This window comes from Lagopus leucura, unplaced genomic scaffold (assembly GCF_019238085.1).
Source record: "Lagopus leucura isolate 7727_CA_CO unplaced genomic scaffold, USGS_WTPT01 Super-Scaffold_1, whole genome shotgun sequence".
Classification (NCBI taxonomy): domain Eukaryota; kingdom Metazoa; phylum Chordata; class Aves; order Galliformes; family Phasianidae; genus Lagopus; species Lagopus leucura.
Window position 1 is genome coordinate 15886352 of NW_024962250.1, and position 21118 is coordinate 15907469.

General features: G+C 34.9%; 1 protein-coding gene across 4 annotated transcripts in view; it reads right to left on the minus strand.

Annotated features, from left to right (window-relative positions):
• Window positions 1–20900: 20900 nt before the first annotated feature.
• Window positions 20901–21118, minus strand: part of NOVA1 (NOVA alternative splicing regulator 1) — a 132022-nt gene continuing 131804 nt past the window's right edge. For all 4 annotated transcript variants that reach the window (XM_042864529.1, XM_042864608.1, XM_042864688.1 and 1 more), the window contains one exon: window positions 20901–21118. This exon is cut by the window's right edge and continues 4508 nt beyond it. The gene's annotated coding sequence lies outside the window, so the exon portion shown is untranslated.

Genomic DNA, 21118 nt, shown 5'->3' on the forward strand with positions numbered 1-21118 from the left:
TGAAGTTGACATCTGAGAATGATGAGAGGGGTGTTACCCAGGAGGATATCTTTCAGATGAGCGCAAGAAAATTTGTGAAGATTCTCCATCATTTTAATAAACTGCTGCCAGCCTATTTTGGGAGTAAAATTAAGAGAATAGCAATAACAGCGAAACTGATTTTCCCCTCTATGAGCTGAGATTTTCTTTTTTCTTTTTTTTTCTTCTTTTTCTTTTCTTTCACTTTTAGAGTTACAACAGTGATTTAGTGATGTTACACTAGGTCTATGCTTCTCATACATAGTTTAAATAAAGACTTCTTCCCTGCTAGGCCATGCTTACTCACCACAAATTAAGAAGTGTGAACAGTATTTTGAACCGGTACTTTCAGTTTTATTAAGTACTCAAGGTCTTTGACATATAGGAAAGTTCTAAAAACTAGGTGATTCCTTCAACATGTGATCTGCTCTGTGTAACATCATCATCATAAGAAACAGATGAATACCAGTTTGTCTGCAGCTTTGCTGAAAGGTTTATAGCACTATGAGTGGTAATCACATTAGCTGCCTTTATCACTTGAACTGTACATTACATTAACATAATACAATTTTATAGCTTTAAGAAATATTAAACAGAAATGAGAGCAAGCAACACTTCACTAATGGATTTACAACATCTCCTATCCTTCCTCAGCTACAATGTTAATAATCAGAGGGAATATTATTTGCACTTCTTTAGAAGAGCTGTTCATTTCAAACACTGTTAGTTCACTAAACATTTGTAATCTAATCAGATTGTTGAGAGATGCGTTGGTCATTAGTCTTGACTTGAAATTCTGGTTTGAAATTATTTAATTATAATCAAATTATATAAATATAATTTGAATCTTTTTATTCTCTTATACGTAAGAGAGAGGGGCATATGCACACATGCATTTTTCTTCGGTTAAAGGTTAAGTAATGGAAAAGTCAATTAATGAGCACACCCCTGAAATTCAGTGTAGGATTAGTAACTAATTTGCCTTGGATTTTTAAAAATTCTCTGACTTTTCTGTGTCTCTTAAGTAGTTTTGATTTTTCTGGCTGAGAAAAATCAGTAAATTAAATAAACACCAAAATAAATCTAATTCATCCTCTTCTCACTTAAATCATCTCCCTGGAGAATGGGACATGTATGCTGAAAACAAATGCAGTTATTACAACAGGAATTTGAATGAGTAATATTTAAAATATATTTTCCATACTTCTACTCTCTAACTGAAGCATGAAACTTGAAGATAAAAACTAAATGCATTATTGAAGGAATCCTCCTATATTTCATTCTTTATTCAATGTAAGCTGATTGCAAAAAGTCATTATTACTATCTGAACTCTGAATGTGCTCTGTGCAAATAGTTGATAAGTCAAGTACTTGTATAATAACTATCAGTATTCACACACTTCCATTTATAGTTGTATTCATGCCCTTATTCAGTAAATATCTGATGTATACCTCAGCAGTACTGATGAGAACAGGTATGGAATCTAAAGTCTGCTAATAGTTTCTTATCTTCTATCATGCCCAGATAGTCTTTACGGATTGCAATTGCAGTCACAAGCTCTGATTATGTAGATTTATTGTAAAAGTATTCATATATCCTGTGGGGGTTGGGAAACACCTCTGGAGATCACCCAATCCCCTGCTAAAGGAGGTTCCCCACAGTAGGTGGCAGATGCTGTCAGATTGATTTCAAATCTGGAACTGGAGTCTAATATTAGAGAAATCGTCCTCCTTAAAAGTTACAGTGAGACATACATAAGATGTAGGTACAAGACTGGTTTCAAAGCCCTTGAATAGTTTAGGTAAAATTTTACTCTTTTTTTATTTGTTTCTCCCTTTGCAAATATTTTACTGCAGCTTTCCAGGACAAAGAGGAGAATCACACTTTTAAAATGTTCTATATATTCTTTAGCCTACATATTCCACTGTTCCATGTTCAACTTCTTTTTATAAATAAGTTTTAACTTGCATTTTTCCTGTTAAAAACAGTTATTCAGTGAAATTGTGATAAGGAAAAAAGAATGAAATTCTGTCGATGCTTTATCAAAGTGTTCATGACAGTAATATTTTTCAACTCGTTCTGAAGAATTCTCCCCCAGGAATCTGCCACACAAGAGCATGTTTTTGTAGCTATCCCAAAGAGTACTTTCAAAGGGTTTAAGTTATACAAAAAGAGTAAAAAATGAGCTTGCAGCCTCAATGAAATGAAAAAATATGCCTTCACAATTTGGAGCTTTATATTTGCTTTATTTTAACAAAAACTTAGGAAAGTCCTGTCTCTTCTCAATTTCAAGATTTGTGGGTTGACTATCTATGTATTTGTCTCATCGTGATAAAACTTGAGTATTTGAAGTTTTCTCTTGTTTTAAACATTTCCTGTTCTTACTGGAATAAAAATTATCTAACATCTGTCAAATATAGTAGTTAGCTAATTTCATTATTCTATTTGTGTTTGGTAGGAATATTTCAGTAAGCTACATTCTCTTTCCAGAATCTTTCTATTTTTGATAGTTTTTTTTTTATAAAGGTAAGAGAAAAATGTCTGCTTTGAAAAAGTCTCCTAAGAGTGGAGTAAGATTACATAAAAATATCCCAGTCTTTCCTGTGGGTGAAGTTGTGAAGCACATATATTTAGTTGAATTTACACTGTAGTTTTGGGGTTTGTTTTCTTTCTTTTTTTAAGGAGACTTTCTCTTTCAGTTCAAATACTGATAGCAGAAAAATTGTATTGTAGTTTTCCTGTACCTCAGATTCTAGGTAGGTGAAAGAAATGAAGGCTTGCCTAACTTGCATTTTGGGGGTATATAGCATGTTATCTTGAGTGCATAGCCAACAGATGCAAGAGGAGCATGCATTATTATTAAAATTAGAAAAAATCCACTAATTAAATGCATTATGTGTTAGGAAATCTACATTCGCTGAATCTGGAGAACAAAGGAAGCATTTCTTAAAAAAACTCTGCCTGGATTATGTCAGGGAAACGTGCATTTAAGTGCATTAACATCTACAACTTCCTACTTCTTAACACCAGAAACCAACTACTGAAAACTGTGACTCATGGGAGAAAATGATTTTGACCTGCTATAATGGAATGCATGCTTCTCTTTGGTCTCTGAAGGGAAGATGTGTTGTGGCACTGGAGAGTTTGAGGGTTAATACATTTGCTACTTAAAAACCAATTTGGACATTAAAAGGGGTCTTCATGTAGCAGATTCCATTCATCTGTGCTTTGATTTAGGCAATCAAGATTTTCTTTATATTTAATTGTATACTCTGTTTTTCATTCAGTCGGTGACTTGTCAGCTTTTCATGTATTTGTAAAGTCTCATAAGTAGATGATCTGAAGTGCTGTTAATTATCAATTAAATTCTCTCAGAGCAGATTGTAAAAAATTCAGACGAACCCAATTAAGAAGAATGCAGCATCATTTTTGCACCTCTAGGCTCAGTTATTTTAAAATATATGAAACCACAAGAAAATAATCATTTTTTTTACTATCAATTATAAATGTGGCTCTAAAATAAGATGATAAGAAAATCAGAAAGGCATAATTCAAAAGTGAAATGAATAGAAATGTATTGTTCTGTGATTGGCCTTTTAGTCTCTGAATGGTCAACTGGAATTTTCACAAAAGAGATGACCATGTAGATTCATAGATCCTTTTTTTGTCTGGGAATAATTTTTTTTTTTTTTTTTTTTTTTTTAAATTAGAAATTCTACTACTAAATACTTGGTAACAATGTTGAATATTAGTGAGACAGCTACATAGGTTGCTCCAAAAATAATGCCTTCTGTTTATTTCCACAGAAACTACAATAGATAAAAAAAGCACAGTAACACTATTCGATAAAGTGAATTCTCAGCTGTAAAATACTCTTTTTCAACATTCCATCACCATTAGCTATGTATTTGTGCCAGCAATGAATAAGAGCCTGTACGCTGCACTTGTAAGTATCTCCATCAGTGGAGGTGACCTGCTGCTGAAATGCAACACCCATTTGTTTGATATCCATAAAAATTCAGCAAGTGTTGAATGTAAATGCATGCAATTTTTTCCACATGGGGAAATTCAGTGACACATCTCTGCTTTATATGCACTTCCATGTCATGCAATTTTGTCAGAATGTCCCTCTTCTGCCATCTGTTGCACAGCATCAAAATGTAATGGAATACTGGTGGAAAGGTTCAACATCTGCTGCCATATCATCAACATCTATCTCTGACATAGAGGGCCAACACAAAAAAATAAGAAGCATTACTTTCAGTGTAACCCTTATATAATTATTATAGAATAAATCTGAGTATTTTCTTTTACTGGTGAAATACCTAGGTTATTCTGCTCCTTAAGAACGTGCAAAGTTTTATGATTTCATCATGTCTTTTCGTTTATCTCACTTGGACAATACTTTTCCACACCTTCATAATCATACTCAGTGCCTCAGAGAGCAATTCTGACCTATGTCTATTATCCCAACACATTATGCAACTGAAATAAGACAGTGAAAGAAAAGTGCTGAAGGTAATGTTAAAGCAATGAAGGAAGGCTATACGGTGATCATAAAATCTATTTTGTTTTTGCCAGAAGACATGACAGAGGAATGTAACTAAAACTTGCTAGATCCATATTTTGTCTGGATGTCCAAAATTGCATAAAAACTTAGGACTGGAGTGAATCTTCCCAACAACTGAGTTATATTTCAGAAAGAGCTGAATGTTATTTTAAGGTGTCAAACAACCAACCATCTTGTGGCTAGCTACATTTTGTCCTTGCCACTTGTACAGAAAGTCTGTACAGCTCTGACAGGTGAAATATCCTAGTGTTCAGACTTGGTGTTCAGTTTGCAATCATTTATTCATTGAATTAAGTAACTCTTTTGAATTCTTCTTTTTACTTTCGTGTTTATAAAAATATTTTTCTCACTGTATCCCAGTAGTACTCAGCTATGCATATTCTAATCATTCTTTTCTTTTAACATGGACTAGTTAAGCATATTTCAGAGAAATAGTGTTGAGCGGTAGCAACATGGCAGATTTTCTGCTGAAGAATTTCTCCCTACTTATTCTAGAATCACACTTACCCTTCCCTCAGCTGTTTTATATTTGTGACTTGATCTCATCTTCTGATTCACTGTAAGGTCACTTTTGTTTGCTTGTTTCTAGTTGGCAATATTTCAGATTATTACAATTCTTTGTTTAAATTTTACTGTGAACACTGCATTGTTACATTTCATCCAAAGTCATTACTCCAGTCCTCATAATCACCCATTTCTTGTTTCCAGGAAACAGGTTTATGATACATATCTTTATAATTTCCCTTGTGTTTTGTTCCCAAGATCCTACTTCTTATCATCTTCTCCCTTTCTCTCCTTAAAATAAGATGCTTTAACATAAAGATTTAAAGTTTTATTGTGAGAGAAACATTACTTTTTTGTCTATAACTATTTGGATCAACTCTTGCCTTAATGTTTGTACAGTACTGTGCATAATAAACTTCTTCTCATAAGAATTCACATGGCAGCAGAAGAAACAAATAACAAAAACATGGTGTACAAAAATAAAAAACCTTGAGCATAAAATAACAGGCTATTGAGTTTAAACTATGCACAGTATACTTATTTCATTTTAAATAAACACATGTAAGCAAATTAATTCAATACAAAGAAGAGATCTTGGTCGATGTGTCACACTTGAAATGTTTGATATTTTAATGCTCACTAATGCTCTATAGCCATAATATCAAGGAAAAGTGAATACTGAAATGGTTGTTAACTTTATCTAGGTTCATGTCTAGCCAAAGTAGCTACATATAAGAGCAAAATATCCAAAGTTTTACATATTTTAAAATATTTTAACAGTGGATGCAATTGAGAGAGGTTTTCTGTGAGGGTTGTTACTAGCATCACTCTTCAGTGTACAACAGCTTTTAAGAGGACTGTATTGGCCAGGTATACCTGGGTAAAATTACAACATAATGTTTTATATATAAAGTGCTTACATTTTATATGATGAATATATAGAGATTTTTAATGGAGTTGTCCTCATTCTGTTGTTGTTTCCCTAAGTTATGAAAGTTCATGCACATGCTGAGCAAATTGTTTCTACAACCACATATTTTCTACTCATCTACAAGACATCATCTTAGCAATTCTCTCTTTGCTCTTCCCTGGGTTACTGATCTCCCAGCACTCCTTATGAATCAGATATCTTTCCTCTCTGCTCAGGTTACACAATTTCAACAATGGCAACTCAGTCCTATTATATTTGTACCAATGCTTAGAAGGAAAATCCAATCTCAGCAAGGATTGCCATTGTACAACCAAATTATATAGTAAATCATACTGCTATACAATTGTAGACCAGAATTAGACCTACTGCTTACAGAAATGTAAATGTTAATATATGCTATGATGTCTTGCTTTTCTCTATTTTACGTGCACTTCATATTTCAGTAATCAGCTCAAGTCCCAGCTTAAACTCAATCTGGCTGCTGGGGTAAAAAGGAACATGAATCTTTTACAAATATATTGACAGTAAGAGGAGGACCAAGGAGAGTCTCCATTCTTTACCGGATGAGGCTGGGAATGTGACCACTGAGGATAAGGAAAAGCCAGAGGTTCTGAATGCCTTCTTTACATCTGTCTTTAATAGTCAGACCAGTTATCCTCAGGGTACTCTGCTCTCTGACCTGGTAGTCTTGACTGGGGAGCAGACAAAACCCCCCACGATTCAGGAGGACACAGTTAGAGACTTACTATTCCAAATGGACTGCCACAAGTCCAGGGGGCTGGATGAAATTCACCTGAGAGTGCTGAGGAGAACTGGCAGAGGTGATAGCCAAGTCACGTTCCATTGCCTATCAGTGCTCCTTGTTGGCTGGTGAAGTCCCAGAAGACTGGAGGCTTGCCAAAGTGATTCCCATCTACAAGAAAGGTTTTAAGGAGGATCCGAGGAACTACAGGCCTATTAGCCTGACCTCAGTGCCAGGGAAAGTTATGGAGCAGATTGTCTTGAGGGAAATCACACAGCATGTGCAGGACAACCAGGGGATCAGGCCTAACCTGATCATGTAGCTCTTGAAGGGGAGATCCTGCTTGAACAACCCGATCTCCTTCTATGATCTAGTGACCTGTCTGGTGGATAAGGGAAAGGCTGTTGATGTAGTCTACTCAGATTTCAGCAAAACCTTTGACACTGTCTCTCACAGTATTTTCCTGCAGAAGCTAACAGCCTGTGGCTGGGACAGGTATACTCTTGGATGGGTAAGGAACTGGCTGGAAGGCTGGGAAAATAGATAATTTTCCTCTATTTTTCCCCCCCGTCATTGATCTTCATTTGCTTCTGATTACTTTGTAACTGAAGTCTGAAAGTATCTGCTCATTTCTTTTCTATTTTCAAGCTGTCAGTGAGAGAATACTCTGTAAAATTGGGAGAATCTAAAAGAAATCAACAAAGTAACTTTAAAGTCAGTAAGATGAATAATGACTGACTACAAAACTTAAGGAATGGCTTTCGCTGGGAAGCCATAAAAAGCTTTCAGTCTATAGATTAAAATCTATAAGACTTCCAGGACTATGGAACAATACAGAATACTGAGTTTAAAGAAAGCCAATTCTGCTGCCTTGAACTGATGGTAGTACCTCAGAGTTTTCAAGACTCTCCCTTTAAAAAATTTAATTAGGGAATGTGGTGTTGTAATAACACTGATAATCATTTATGTAAAAGAATATATAATCCCCTTATCTTTAAAGTCAGTAGAACTAGGAGTATAAACCCATAGTTACTAGAATATCTTCCTCACCATCAGGTAAGATTCATGACTGGGGATAGAAAGGGGGCCACAAAAGAATTCTGTCAATTGATTTTGAAGTTGTAACATAGGAAGGTCTTAGATTTGTGTTTTCCCGAGGAATACTGTTCACTGAATTACAGTATTGTTTCCATTTCTGCTGTGACATACCTTCAGTGCAATCACCTGATGACAGTCCGATGATTCTCGTAGTATGATGTACATTTGGCCTCCTCAAGAATGAGGAGAAAAGTAGTGAATCCAACCCTCTCAATTTCTGAATGACTTTATTAAGTGCGAGTCAGTTTTTAGAGCAAGCAAACCACCTCCTCTTCAGACAGGAAAAGAAACCATAGAAAGACTTTTTCTGTTGTTCAGACTAGATTGTCTCAACAGCATTTGTGGGTTGGTGTGGTTTAAAATGAAACAAAGTTACCTCCAAAGATAACTGGATTTCCAGGTCTTTACAAAATACTGGAGATACATGTTCTGTTTTGTTGTTTTAACTTTAGTTACTCTATTTTTTTAGGATCCATGCTCTCAATGCATCCGGACCAAACATATGCACTGCTCCACTCTTTGGCTTGTCTAAGTTCTTTCATAACTTTCTAATATATTTTAATATACAGTGAAATAATTTAAATAATGCAAGTAAAGCAAGGCTTGCAAGTACAAAATACATTTGGTAGTTAATAAGGTCCAGGAAAAATCCAAGACAAAACAAATAAACAACAACAAAATACAACAGAAACAAAAAAGATACAGAAGTCTGTGTTCCTTTTTCTGAAATGTAAGCTTTTCATTATCTTACTACAGTGAAATCTTCAAAGGCAGTTATTGAATAAAATCTCACTTATATTACTGATAATAATTCAGCAGCCTAAAAAATCCTGGGAAAGAGATCATCAGCTTGGCAAGTATGCCATGTTACATGTAATATTACTGAATTTAATATGAAAGTGGATACTGACTCAGTTCTTCTAAAATGAGACAAGTTATCTTTTCACATTACTGCAGTCTAAAATGCTTCATATTCTTCCCATAAGTGAATATTCCAACAAGAACTTTAAATCTTATGATTATGTTACATTTCAAATATTCTGAATGTGTTTCGGAAATGCCTGTTGGAGAATAAATTAATGTGATTTTCCTCCCTTTTCTTGTTGGAATTTTTTATTTCTATCTTTATTCATATATTTCATTTCAAAAAATTGTACTAGAACTACAAACAGTGTGTTTTTACCTATTACTTTGATTATACCAAAGTAATTATGCCTATTACCAAACCATTAGAGCTTACTGCTAGGAGGAGCTCAGTAAACCATACTTTTTTTTTTTTTTTTTTTTTTTTTTTTTTAAACTCTGCATTGGTATGTGCTTCTCGATTTTTTTGCATCTGGTATGTTGACTTTTTCTTCCTGGTAACTGAATTTCTGAGAGGTAGGTTGACAAAGGACATATTTTGACTGCCTTCTTGGCTGCTCCAGCTAGGACTATCTTGGGAATACATTGTGATTTTTTTTTCCCCATTTGTGGAAAAGATCCTAGGTACACAGTGGTGATTCCCGTAAACCTCTAAACCTGAATGGAGAATTACACAGTTGTTGATTAACTTAATTTTCAGTCTGTTGCATTAGTGGATGTGCCCAAAACTGAGAGCTCTTTATTAAACAATCATCAAAGCCTTGTAACACTTTAGTTGCATAGATCTATTGTAAAATATAGCAAGCAGGAAAGAACACAAGCTGATGGATGCAAGAGCTACTTTATTGAAGAATTACTCCCTCTAGTATGTAATGAAAAGAGAGAAGCTTTAATACTCATAGAAAGAAATTTAATGAAACAAGAATTAGACTGTTATATGGAATTATCTGATGGTGCCTAAATGAAAAGGATACACTTTATTTTAAATTAGATACACTTGATAAAGACAGCTTTTATACTCAAGGTTGAGAAGTGAATAGAGGGACTGGGTTCCAAACTTTTGCATGAGGAAGAATGGAGACAGGAATAACACTATTTCCTGCAAAAGGCATAAAGTATTACCTTTACAAAAACTACTTGTAAATTTTAAATGTCAAGAGTTATGGCTTTGATAAATGAGGCTTTTAAGCAGGAGCCAGAAAAGAATTCTGCAACTCAAACAAAATATCAGATTTTTCTTCCAAGCACACCTCCAATCACAGTCTATTTCCTTGTATCATGATCGTTCTTCCTAATTATAATTATCATCTCTGCCAGGCTGAATGACATTAATTAACTTATTCAAATTGATTATGAACTACAGTACTCAAATTATATTGTCTTCCACAAGTTTTTTTGTCTTCTATGATCTCTAAAGTTTCTCCCTGAAAGGTTAACTTCACTCACCTTCTTGAGCCAGGTTACAGACTGCAGTGCATCTATGTGAAGAGTATATTACACAGCATGGGCACTACTGCTAAACCAATACTCACCATATTAACAATTTAAATTTTATAATGTTTTTCCTTACATGAAGGCAAATTATGCTGAGGTATTCTTAACCTCAGTAGAACTGACTTACATAAGAAAAACAGTATTTCTTTAAATTTACAGTACTGGTATGAGCAAAGATATAGCTCTTTTTACAATGAATAACATATCAAGTTAAATCTTTAAATTCCATTCCAGTGTTCATTTCACCAAGGGCTATATAACAACATCACTCAATAAAAAATATTCATCATTAGCCTTAGTTTGAATAGGAATAATAATTCCATTTGCTGACCCACTATCTAAAGAGGTCTGCTGCTTGCCAGGGGCCTGCATCAGGGATGTGACAGAGAGGTTGTGATACACTGTACATCCCACAGACTATTACCCGCTGCTGCTGTTTCACATAGGCACCTGTGACACATCCGTTAGCAACTTGAAAAGTATCAAGAGGGACTACAGAAATCTGGGAGCAGCAGGGAAGAACTCAGGAGCACAGGTAGCCTTCTCATCAATGTTCCTGTTTAGGGGGATGGGGAAGGAAAGGGCTGATAGATATAAGAAAATCAATAAATGATTAAGGGAGTGGCATCATGAACAGGGCTTCAGACACTTATGTCATGGAACTTGTTCTGAGAAATCTAGTCTTCTAGGGAAGGATGGGGCTCATCTCTCAGAAAAGGGGGAGACCATCTTTGGCAAAAAGTTTTCCATTCATTCAGCAGAGCTTTAAAATAGAGTTGGTGGGGAAGGGGATCCTCAAACCATCCCACTTTGAAGGTGATGATAGTAATGGATGCCCTGGGCCTGGGGTTGGATCACAGGTCAGTAAGACAACTCCTAAGGTGCAGGATAAGGGAACTCCAATGGGTAAATCAGACTCAGTGGAAGCCCCACTCAAATACCTGTACACCAATACATGGATCATGGAGAATAAGCAAGAAGAGTTGCAGGCATGCATGTGACTGCAGGGCTATGATGTCATTGGCATCACTGAAATGTGGTGGGATGGCTTTCACAACTGGAATGTAGGAATGGATGGGTATAAATTCTTTAGGAAATACAGGCAGAGGAAAAGGAGTGGGGGTGTTGCTCTCTACATCAGTGACCAGATGGAGTCCATGGAGCTCCACCTGGGGATAGATGAGGAAATGACAGAGAGCTTAAGGCTTAGGGTTAAAAGGAAGGCAGGGGAAGGAGACATCATAGTGGGAGTTTGCTACAGGCTGTCTGATGAAGAAACCTGAGTGGATGAGGACCTCTGTAAACAAATAGGAGTAGCTTCACGTTCACAAAAAATGGTCCTCATGGTGGACTTCAACCACCTCAATATCTGTTGGTCAGACAATACATCAAGGCACCAGAAATCAAAGAGGTACCTGGAATGTGCTGATGATGAACTTTCTCTTCCAAATAGTACAGGAATCCCGAAAAAAGGTGCTATGCTGGACCTTGTCTTCACCAACGAGGGAGGGCTGATGAGTAACGTGAAGCCCAGTGGCAACCTTGGCTGCAGTGACCACAAAATGGTGGACTTCAAGACCCTTAGAGCATCAAAGAAGGTGCACAGCAAGATTGCTACTCTGGATGTCAGGAGAGCAGACTTCAAACTCTTCAGGGAACTCTTTGGCAGGGTGACATGGGATAAAGCCCTGGAGGGAAGGGAGGCCCAAGAAAGTTGGTCAGTATTCAAGGAGCATCTCCTCCAGGTCCAACAATTGTGCATCCCAAGAAAAAGGAAGGCAGGCAAGAACACCAAGAGGCCTCTGTGGATCAACAAAGAGCTCCTGGACTTAAGTGCAAAAAGAAAGTTTGTAGGTAGTGGAAGCAGGAATGGGTTACCTGGGATGACTACAAAGAAATTGTCCAAGCAGCCAGGGGTCTTGTTAGGAAAGCTAAAACCCAGGCAGAATTAAATCTATCCAGGGACATGAAGAGGAACAAGAAGAAATTCTAAATTGATAAAAGGAAGGCCAATGAAGATGTGGGCCCTCTCCAGAAGGAAACTGGAGACCTGGTTACAAGGGATATGGGGAAAGCTGAGGTGCTCAGTGACTTCTTTGTCTCAGTCAGGAGTGCTGTTTCTCAAGGGTTGGTGTTGGGACCAGTGTTATTCAACACCTTTGTAAATGGCATGGACAGTGGGGTCGAGCATACTCTCAGCAAGTTTGCAGACAACACCAATTGAAGTAGTTGACATGCTAGAAGGAAGGGATGCCTTCCAGTGGGCCTGAACAAGATTGAGAGATGAGCCCATGACAACTTCATGAATTTAAACAAGGCCAAGTTCATGGTCCAGGTTCATGCACCTGGGTTGGGGCAATCTCAAGCACAGATACGGGCTGGGCAGAGAATGGCTTGAGAGCAGCCCTGTGGAGAATGATTTGGAGGTGTCAGTTTGTGAATGATTCAATATAAGCTGGTAATGTGCACTTGCAGCCCAGGAGATCAACTGTGTCCTGGTTTACATCAAGAGAAGCGTGACCAGCAGGTTGAGGGAGGTAATTTGTCCCTCTACTCTACTCTTGTGAGTCTCCATCTGGTGTACTCTGCCCGGTCAGAGGCCCCCATCACAAGAAGAACATGGAGTTGTTGGAGCAGGTCCATAGGAGGGCCATGAACATGATCAGAGGGCTGGAGCATTTCCCCTGTGAGGATAAGCAAAGAGAGCTGGGGCTCTTCAGCCTGCAGAAGAGAAGGCTTGGGGGAAACCTTATAGCAGCTTGCCAGTACCTGAAGGGGGCCTACAGAAAAGCTGGGGAGGGACTTTTTAGAAGGCAGGTAGCAACAGTACAAGGGGAAATGGTTTTAAACAGAAAGAGGATTTAGACTAGATATTAGGAAGAAATTCTTTACTGTGAGTGGTGAGACACTGGAACACGTCGCCCAGAGAGGTTGTGGATGCCTCCTCCCTGGAGGTGTTCGAGGCCAGGTTGGACGGGGCTTTGAGCAACCTGGTTTAGAGAGAGGTGTCCCAGCTTACAGCAGCAGGGGTGGAATTAGATAACCTTAAAGGTCCCTTTTAACCGAAACCATTCTATGATTCTATGATTTTCTTCAAGGAGGTACTTAAACAGGGAGAGTCTTCATTTTCTTTGTATCTCACCTTCAAAAACCATAAATCACATTATTTTCAGAGGGAGTAAGTAATAACTTCAGTGCTACCAATACTCCTTTATTGTGAAGAGCTACTTCTGTATATATGAAGGTATTCTCTTAACATTGTATTATAAATCTATTAATTGTTGGCTTATGCCTTCTAGAATACATACCTTCTTTATAAATAATTTTCTCATCTTTCTTTACCTTTCCAAAACTACTTCTCCTGGTTTCAGCTGGAACATTTTTTCCCTAGTAGCTGGCTTGGTGCTATGTTTTGGATTTAGGACAAAAATAATGTTAACAACACATGGATTTTTCAGTTATTGCTGACAGTCACTTACACAGTCAAGGACTTCTGAGCTTCTCATACTGCTAGTGAGGAGTCTTGGGGGGGGGTGGGGGACGACACAAGGAGATGTGAGGGGACAGCTGACTCCGATTGACCAAAAGACATCCCATACCATACGTCGCCATGCAGAACAAAAAAGCTGGGGAGAGGGCAGACACTGCCTGAGGAGTAATGACTAGGTATTAGTCAGTGGGCAGTGAACAATTGTACCGTGCATCAGTCCTCCTGAGCATACTTATTATTACTATTAATATTTGGGACCACAACACAACTTCAAAGTCATGCTTAATATGAGGTTACTAATGGCTTTGTGTAGGTTGGGATATTAAAAGCATTGTGGCCTAAAATATGGAGGTCAAGTTACAGAAATATATGCCAAAAGTCAGATTAATGCCTGGTGAGCATAGGAGAAAGCTTTTTGTTCATCTGTTTGTTAATGCTCCTTTATTTTTCCATTAAGAGAACACTCCCATATAACCTGAACTCCTAGTATTCAAACACTGTGTTTTTGTGGGATTTTTATTCTCATAAAATCATTACATGTATTTTTTAATTTGGCAAGGGAAGAGAAGATTAATAGGTGGAATTTGGAATGGGAATAGTTGGGCAGCAATGTAACTGCATTTTTTATGTGACAAAGTGTATGAGTAATGCAAGAAAAGGGATGCAGCAACTTGTGTAGATTTCTCTGTGTGTCTGTCATGGATATGCATAAAAGGAAGAAGTAGAATTAATCAGAAGATGATGATATGCAATATTAGTCCTTGTCATCAAAATGTGGATTGCATGAAATATGTAGTGTTATGTCAGGATTTTCCAGTATCTATTTAGATATCTGGAATAATAATAAAATCCAGTAAAAGCTCACATATTCACAGGTGAGCCTTGGCTTCTCAGATACCTTATCTATACGAAGAGCACCTGAAATTTTATCAGAATTATTTCTTTTTTCTCTTCACTGAATTTGAATGTGGAGGATGTTAACTTACCCAAACCAATTTCATTTAATTTCAGAACATTTCTGTAAAAAGAACATTATTATTTCAAGTGAGTTGGACAGAAAAGTTCTATCAAAGCAAACTTTTTCAAAATTCCTGTTCATTAAGACTGAAATTCATATATATATATACATTTAACATTTTGGCTTTGATATAATGATGCAGACTTAACAAAAGTGTTTTCTGCTAAAGCCAAATATATATACACGTATATACATATGTAATACACAACAGCTTCCTGTTTTATGACCTTCTCTGCAGCTTGCAAACCTCTGTGGAATTTTATCTGTAGCCTGTTCTGTAAATCAGACAATATAGATAAACCTATCAATTTTTTGTAAAAAAAGGACATACTTGATTTTTCCTTCAGTTTGTGCTTCCTTTTCTATCCTCTTTGATTTTATGCAAATAGCTTTGGAGAACTACAGAAACAGATGGGCAGTTTGAAATAAGTGTAAATATTAGCCAACTAGGTCATTTAATTTCCTACAATACATTCTTAAAAATGATGCAACCTTGCAAACTCACCTTCATCGTACCAAATCTTTGTTTGTTTGTTTGTTTGTTTGGCTAGAGATGTTGAAAATAAAGAACAGAGATTAGAACAGCTTCTCTCTCATTAAGGGTAAGATAAATTCAGATAATATCATTGTAGAACAACAAAAAATTAGGACTACTTATATTAAGTTGTATGCATTCAATAGGGTTTAACAGGGTTTGTAAAAGCATTTACTAGTGCATATTCACTTCATATTTTCTTTAATTTTGAATAATAAAATATGAAATGCAATATGGGAAAACTGCCTAAGAAGAGAATGCATGGTTGGTTTTTTTTTTTTTAATGTCTGCAAACGTCCTTTACTGCTATCTACCAATTACTACCTTGGAAAGAGTTGGAATTAGGCTTTAGTAAAAGAAAAATCATCAGATTTTGTTCAGTGTGTTAGTATATGCAGAGTGTTTAGGATACATATCTAAACTGAACTGGCAACTGTTTTGGAACTGCTTTGAACGGATTCTGAATTAATTTTTTACAGTAGGCTTTTTATTTTGAGAAAAAAAAAAGGGTCATTTTCTGAGAGCATACCCTACTATATCCCTTCAAAACTAAGTAATCTCTTATGATGAAATCTCTTTTGAACTTTTGCTACCTCTGTCTAAGGCTATCCCTTGAGTAATGGCTGTTAGTAAACTTTGAACTGGACTGGTTGAAACAGCATCTTCTAAATTAGTATTCTCCAGTTTAAATACTGATGAAAGTAGACCTGTTAAACTTCAACACCAGTAATCTTAACAAAATAAAACATCACTGTATTTAAAAGTCTTTTTTTTTTTTTTTTCTTATCAGTATTTTCACTAGAGCAGAAATTCCTATTCATTTCACTAGAAGTCAAATTAAGTCAAAGCTGAGGACTTGATAGAGCTATAGCTCCCTTAAACTTTTTTTTTTCTCCCCTTCTTTCCCTCTAGGAAATAGAATTCAGCCTCACCACAAATATTCCTGTTATCTCTTCTACTTATAATAGTTATATCACCTAGGCTAGAATCAATTATTTCAGCTGCCCATCTTTGTTCAAATTTCAGTACTGAGTCCTTTCTTATATCCATTAGTAATTTGATCAAACACATAAATAGGAGTCTTTTTTTTTTTTTTTTTTTTTTTTAGTATTTATATATAAAAATGCATTTTCAGTTAAAATTGGAATTAGTGTTTCTCCTTAGTTCTGCTTGAATGAAATGTAGTCAGACACTTCCAGTAAAAGAGCAAACACCTGAACCCATGGATGCTATGAACCCTAGCATTCCTGCTGATGTTGGAAGCAAAACATTAATCCATTTTTTGACTTAAAATTATTCACAGTGATGTCTCTCCATTGCTTGTCCTGATGACCTACAATAATGATAAAAATTAGCACATTAGTAACAGACAATCAAATTACCTCCCAGTAAGTAATGCAGTCTGAAGAGGAACCATCTTCCTTCTGCACTGTAATGACCAGTGTTTGATAGGAAAAAAAAAAAAAAAAAAAACCAAAAAAAAAAAAATTAAAAAAAAAAACAAAGAAAAAAGAAATGGGCAGGGGAAAAAATTATTATCAGAAACCTCAAAAATAACTTTTTTTAGCGGAACAAATTTCTCTGAGGCTTGATAGGGTCAGATTTATGATAAGATCTGAGTAAGAATTTAGTGAAAGTACACTTTTTCTTGAAACACCACAATAAAATGTAAAATGGCTTCTCATTTTTGTAATCATATCTCTATGACATACTTTCGAAGCTTTGTGGCTTTTACAAAAACACAGTTATTGCTTCTTTATTCTTATCCTCCACATCTCAGAGTCTGTAACTGTTCAGATGTGCAGCTATATTGTGTGAAAAGAGACACACAGAACACTAACTCAAATGTTTTAGCTCAAATGAGGGAAAACTGCACATTCAATGAGTTTATACAAATTGGATGCAGATTATTTAGTATTTCTAACTATACTGGCTTACAAATTGTAAAATTAAAAACATTTACATAAATAGACACTGAGTATAGTAAACAATATCACAGATGTTTCTATCAACTGCCACTAAAAAGAATATATTCTCAAATATGGTGTTTTTACTTCCATTTTCCTCTTTCAACTTAAATAATATTCAGACTTTGAATCTAGATTTAAAAGCAGCACGCAGAGAAGAAATTATAATATTTAGTGATAAGATTTACACTCTCCAAGTGCTGAAAGAGGAGTAGTATTTTGTGTCAGGAAAAATTAATATGAAATTCCATTGGGCTTCATAAGAGGCTATAACATAATATATTTCCAAGTGAGCTTTCAGAAGATAAAACATGCAATTAATTTTAGAGTGATATTTGCTGCTCACCATTAATTCATTAGATTAAAAAGGGTGTTCTTTTATTGTTCTTGGTGTCATGTTTTGTTTTTTCTTTTGTATGTTTCGTTTGTTTGTGTTTTTTTGAGTATGTTAAGTAGCAAAGAACTCTATCTCTTTAGGGAAACATATTTAAGAATTGAGAAAATAGATCAGATAGGACACTACCTCAATACTTTTTAAAAATATTTTATACTTTTTAAAAACTAAATTATCTTGATGTGCTTAATTGACTACCATCGTAACACCTTTACTAACATGTAGGCTTCTTGAAAACCATTGCAGAAATTAATGCCACATCAGTAATTATGCTGCTTACATAAATTTATGTAGCCAGATTACATATTAGTTACTGGATTGTAAGGTACATTTTTAGAACAGCCTACGTAAAATGAATGTAAAATTTCCAGTCTAGTGTATGAATAAAAACTAATTTCTTTTCTAGAAAGATTTTTTTTTTCTCCTGAATTTGTAGATAGATTAAAAAAATAAATAGTTTTGGAAGCTTAAAATAGTTAAGAGTTCTATCTTCAACACCAAAAGAACAGAGAAGTGTCTTCCTCAGTAGTTTTGAAAACAACCTCCTGTTTTTGCATAAGCTTTTTGTCTGCTAATTAACACAGCAGTTAATAAAGTTTCAAGTCACATATTTATGAAAATTATTGTAAAAACTGGAACTAAAGCAAAACCAGATTTTCTTGAAATTACATACTCTGACTCTTTGAAACACTAGACAAATTATTTTATTTCAACAATCAATTTTTAGTTGAATTCTAATGCCATTAAAAAATACCATTACTCCTATACTACCTTTCTTGCACTCAATCTACTGTCTAATTGACAGTAAGTATTTATTGAAAATAAACAGCTTTTAAAAGGAGGAAGATATGCAAAATTAGGAGAATAAGCTTTTCAAATGAGAAATATTATTTACATAAAATATAATCATAGAAGCACTTTGAGAAAATGCACTTTTTTTCTTCTCTTTAAAGACAGCTCTGAAAGCTTGAACTACACTGTTGATGTACAGGGCACAATACACACTGTGGTCACATAATGATATATTTGGAGTATTATAAGTTCTCATGATTATCTTTACTGCTAGAAATACTTTGCACAGAGGGAGAGACACCTCAAGAACAGACAATAGAGATGACTAATCTTTCAGCCAAACTACTCAGTAGTAGGTTTGAACAGCTTCATAGTATTCTAAAATTACCTTGTTGATTTAGAACAGTAACTATCTGCTTAGCATATTTTCTTTACCAAAAATATATCAGTTAATACACCACAAAGATAATAAATATTAAAGTATGTTTTAATATACAGAAAATCGTACAAATTATCAATGCTTCAAGTGTTGTATAAGGCCAGCACTACCAACCAATTGAATTACATTTTTAATTTCCCTCCTCAACCAAATGATAAATGAATGCAGGATAGTGTGTTAAGACATTACTAATTTTAAATAGTGGTATTTTAAAACAAAATGTAACACAAGACATAAATAACTGATATCATTATAGTATTCAGTGGAGAAAAAAAAAAAATCCCACTCCCTATTTTTAGCAAACAATTGTTTTATATATCCCATTACACATTTTGAGTACTCTTCATGTATGGTCAGGTAGATCTCCAGAAGTGAAGTTACTAAAACAAATAGAAAGCAGGAAACACAGATTTGTCATTTCCTTTGCCTAAAGAGGTTTCTTTCACACATTCTACAGTGGCAGCATCTCAAAAGCCACAACAATCACTGCTTTGTAACGTTAGCATCGTATTCATATGATGAATTGCTATACAGTAAATCACTTTTACCAGTTCTCAAAGATGAGCATAGGATGAGTGAGTTGCACTGAATCAGCATATGAGAGACATTTTTCTATTTTGCTGTTTTCTCTTGTGACCTCGCACAACAATGAAATGGAATACTTCTTCATCCTGACAGATTGTGATCCGTTCACATTTGCGTATTTTTTTTTAATTGATACTTGTAATAAATGCATAGACCTACCTTTGTAATTGTTATTTCCCACTATTATCCTCTAATAGTTTTCACAAAACATTTCTTTCATAAAATGAAAAGGCAAAACACGTGTTAGATTATTTATGTTTGACAAATTCATATCATTTAAATAATTAAAACTAATTTGTTTTGAGAGCTACAGTTGATTTTTATTAGAGAAACAAGTACAAATAGGCATCACTACAGAACTCTTTATTCAATAATGAGAATAAATAAAATGGATTTTTTAGTCTCAATTCTTTATGATTAATGTGATAATGGGAATTCTAACTTCTGTGCCCTAGCAATCTGGAAACAGCTGGTCATCTGCTATAATTCCATAAAACTTTTAAAACTTAAAGCTACACATTTCAAATGACCCTCTAAAAAATACTGTAAACAAAATAGTCAAAGCTTTTGCTTTAAACAATATTTGCAAGATGAAGCTGAAATTATGTTTTAAATTAATCACAGAAGAAAAAGTTTCATTTACAAACAGCAATGTGTTTATACTTCTCTATATATCTTTCTGCTTATATATTATAGAAGTTATTGTATTAATTTCCATAGAAAAAAGTATCATCCTTTTAAAACAATAAATTCATTAAAAATTAGACTATAATATTTAAGAATAATTTTAAGAGAATGAGATAGGAATACAGTTACAAACAAAATGTACTGGATAATATATATATATATATAAAATATACATATATATATATATATATACACATATCTGCTAAGAACCAATTAGAGCAGCACAGTACTTACCCTCTGAACAAAAGTCATCAACATATCTTTGTACCAATTTAGTTCTACTAAATGTTTAAGGAAAAAAAAGCAAACTTATAGAAGCAACTTACTTATATAATTAGATTGCATTTTTCTCTTGTTCAGTAAAGACTTTTCAGACATTTTTAGTAAAGATGTAGCATGTTATATGCACCGGGACTGCATTGCACCAGATCATGATGTGCTAATTCACATTAGCCTTGGATTTAAGAGACATCTGGATCTCTTTGTATCTCTATTACTTATAGAATAAATCAGCCCCAGTTTCTGAATCTCTTGTAAACAACAGCACTAAACCCCTTTTTCCATATCGACATCAGAACAGTCAAAATTTGGAGTGTGTAGACAACTCATCTCCAGTGAAAACAATGGACGGGAAAATATGCAGACAGGAATGTGAATGAGGATTGTCAATAAGCATATTGTAATTTGCATGACCCATCATTAAAATTTTCAAGGATACTATAACATAGGGATTTAATTCACTGTAAAATTACTAAAATCTACCAATTGTAGTGCTTTCAGACTGTTTATTTTTTTTTTTTTCCAGTAGAAAAATAAATCTCATACATTTGAAGTGGTACACAAAAAGACTGGGATAAAATTGATCAGATTTCTTGATAGCACCATTTACACATTCTTTAAAGTAAACATTAATATGCACTTTCTTAGAAAGCGATATAAATATATATATAAATACAGGACGTGCTAACTTCTGTTAACCATCTGAATGT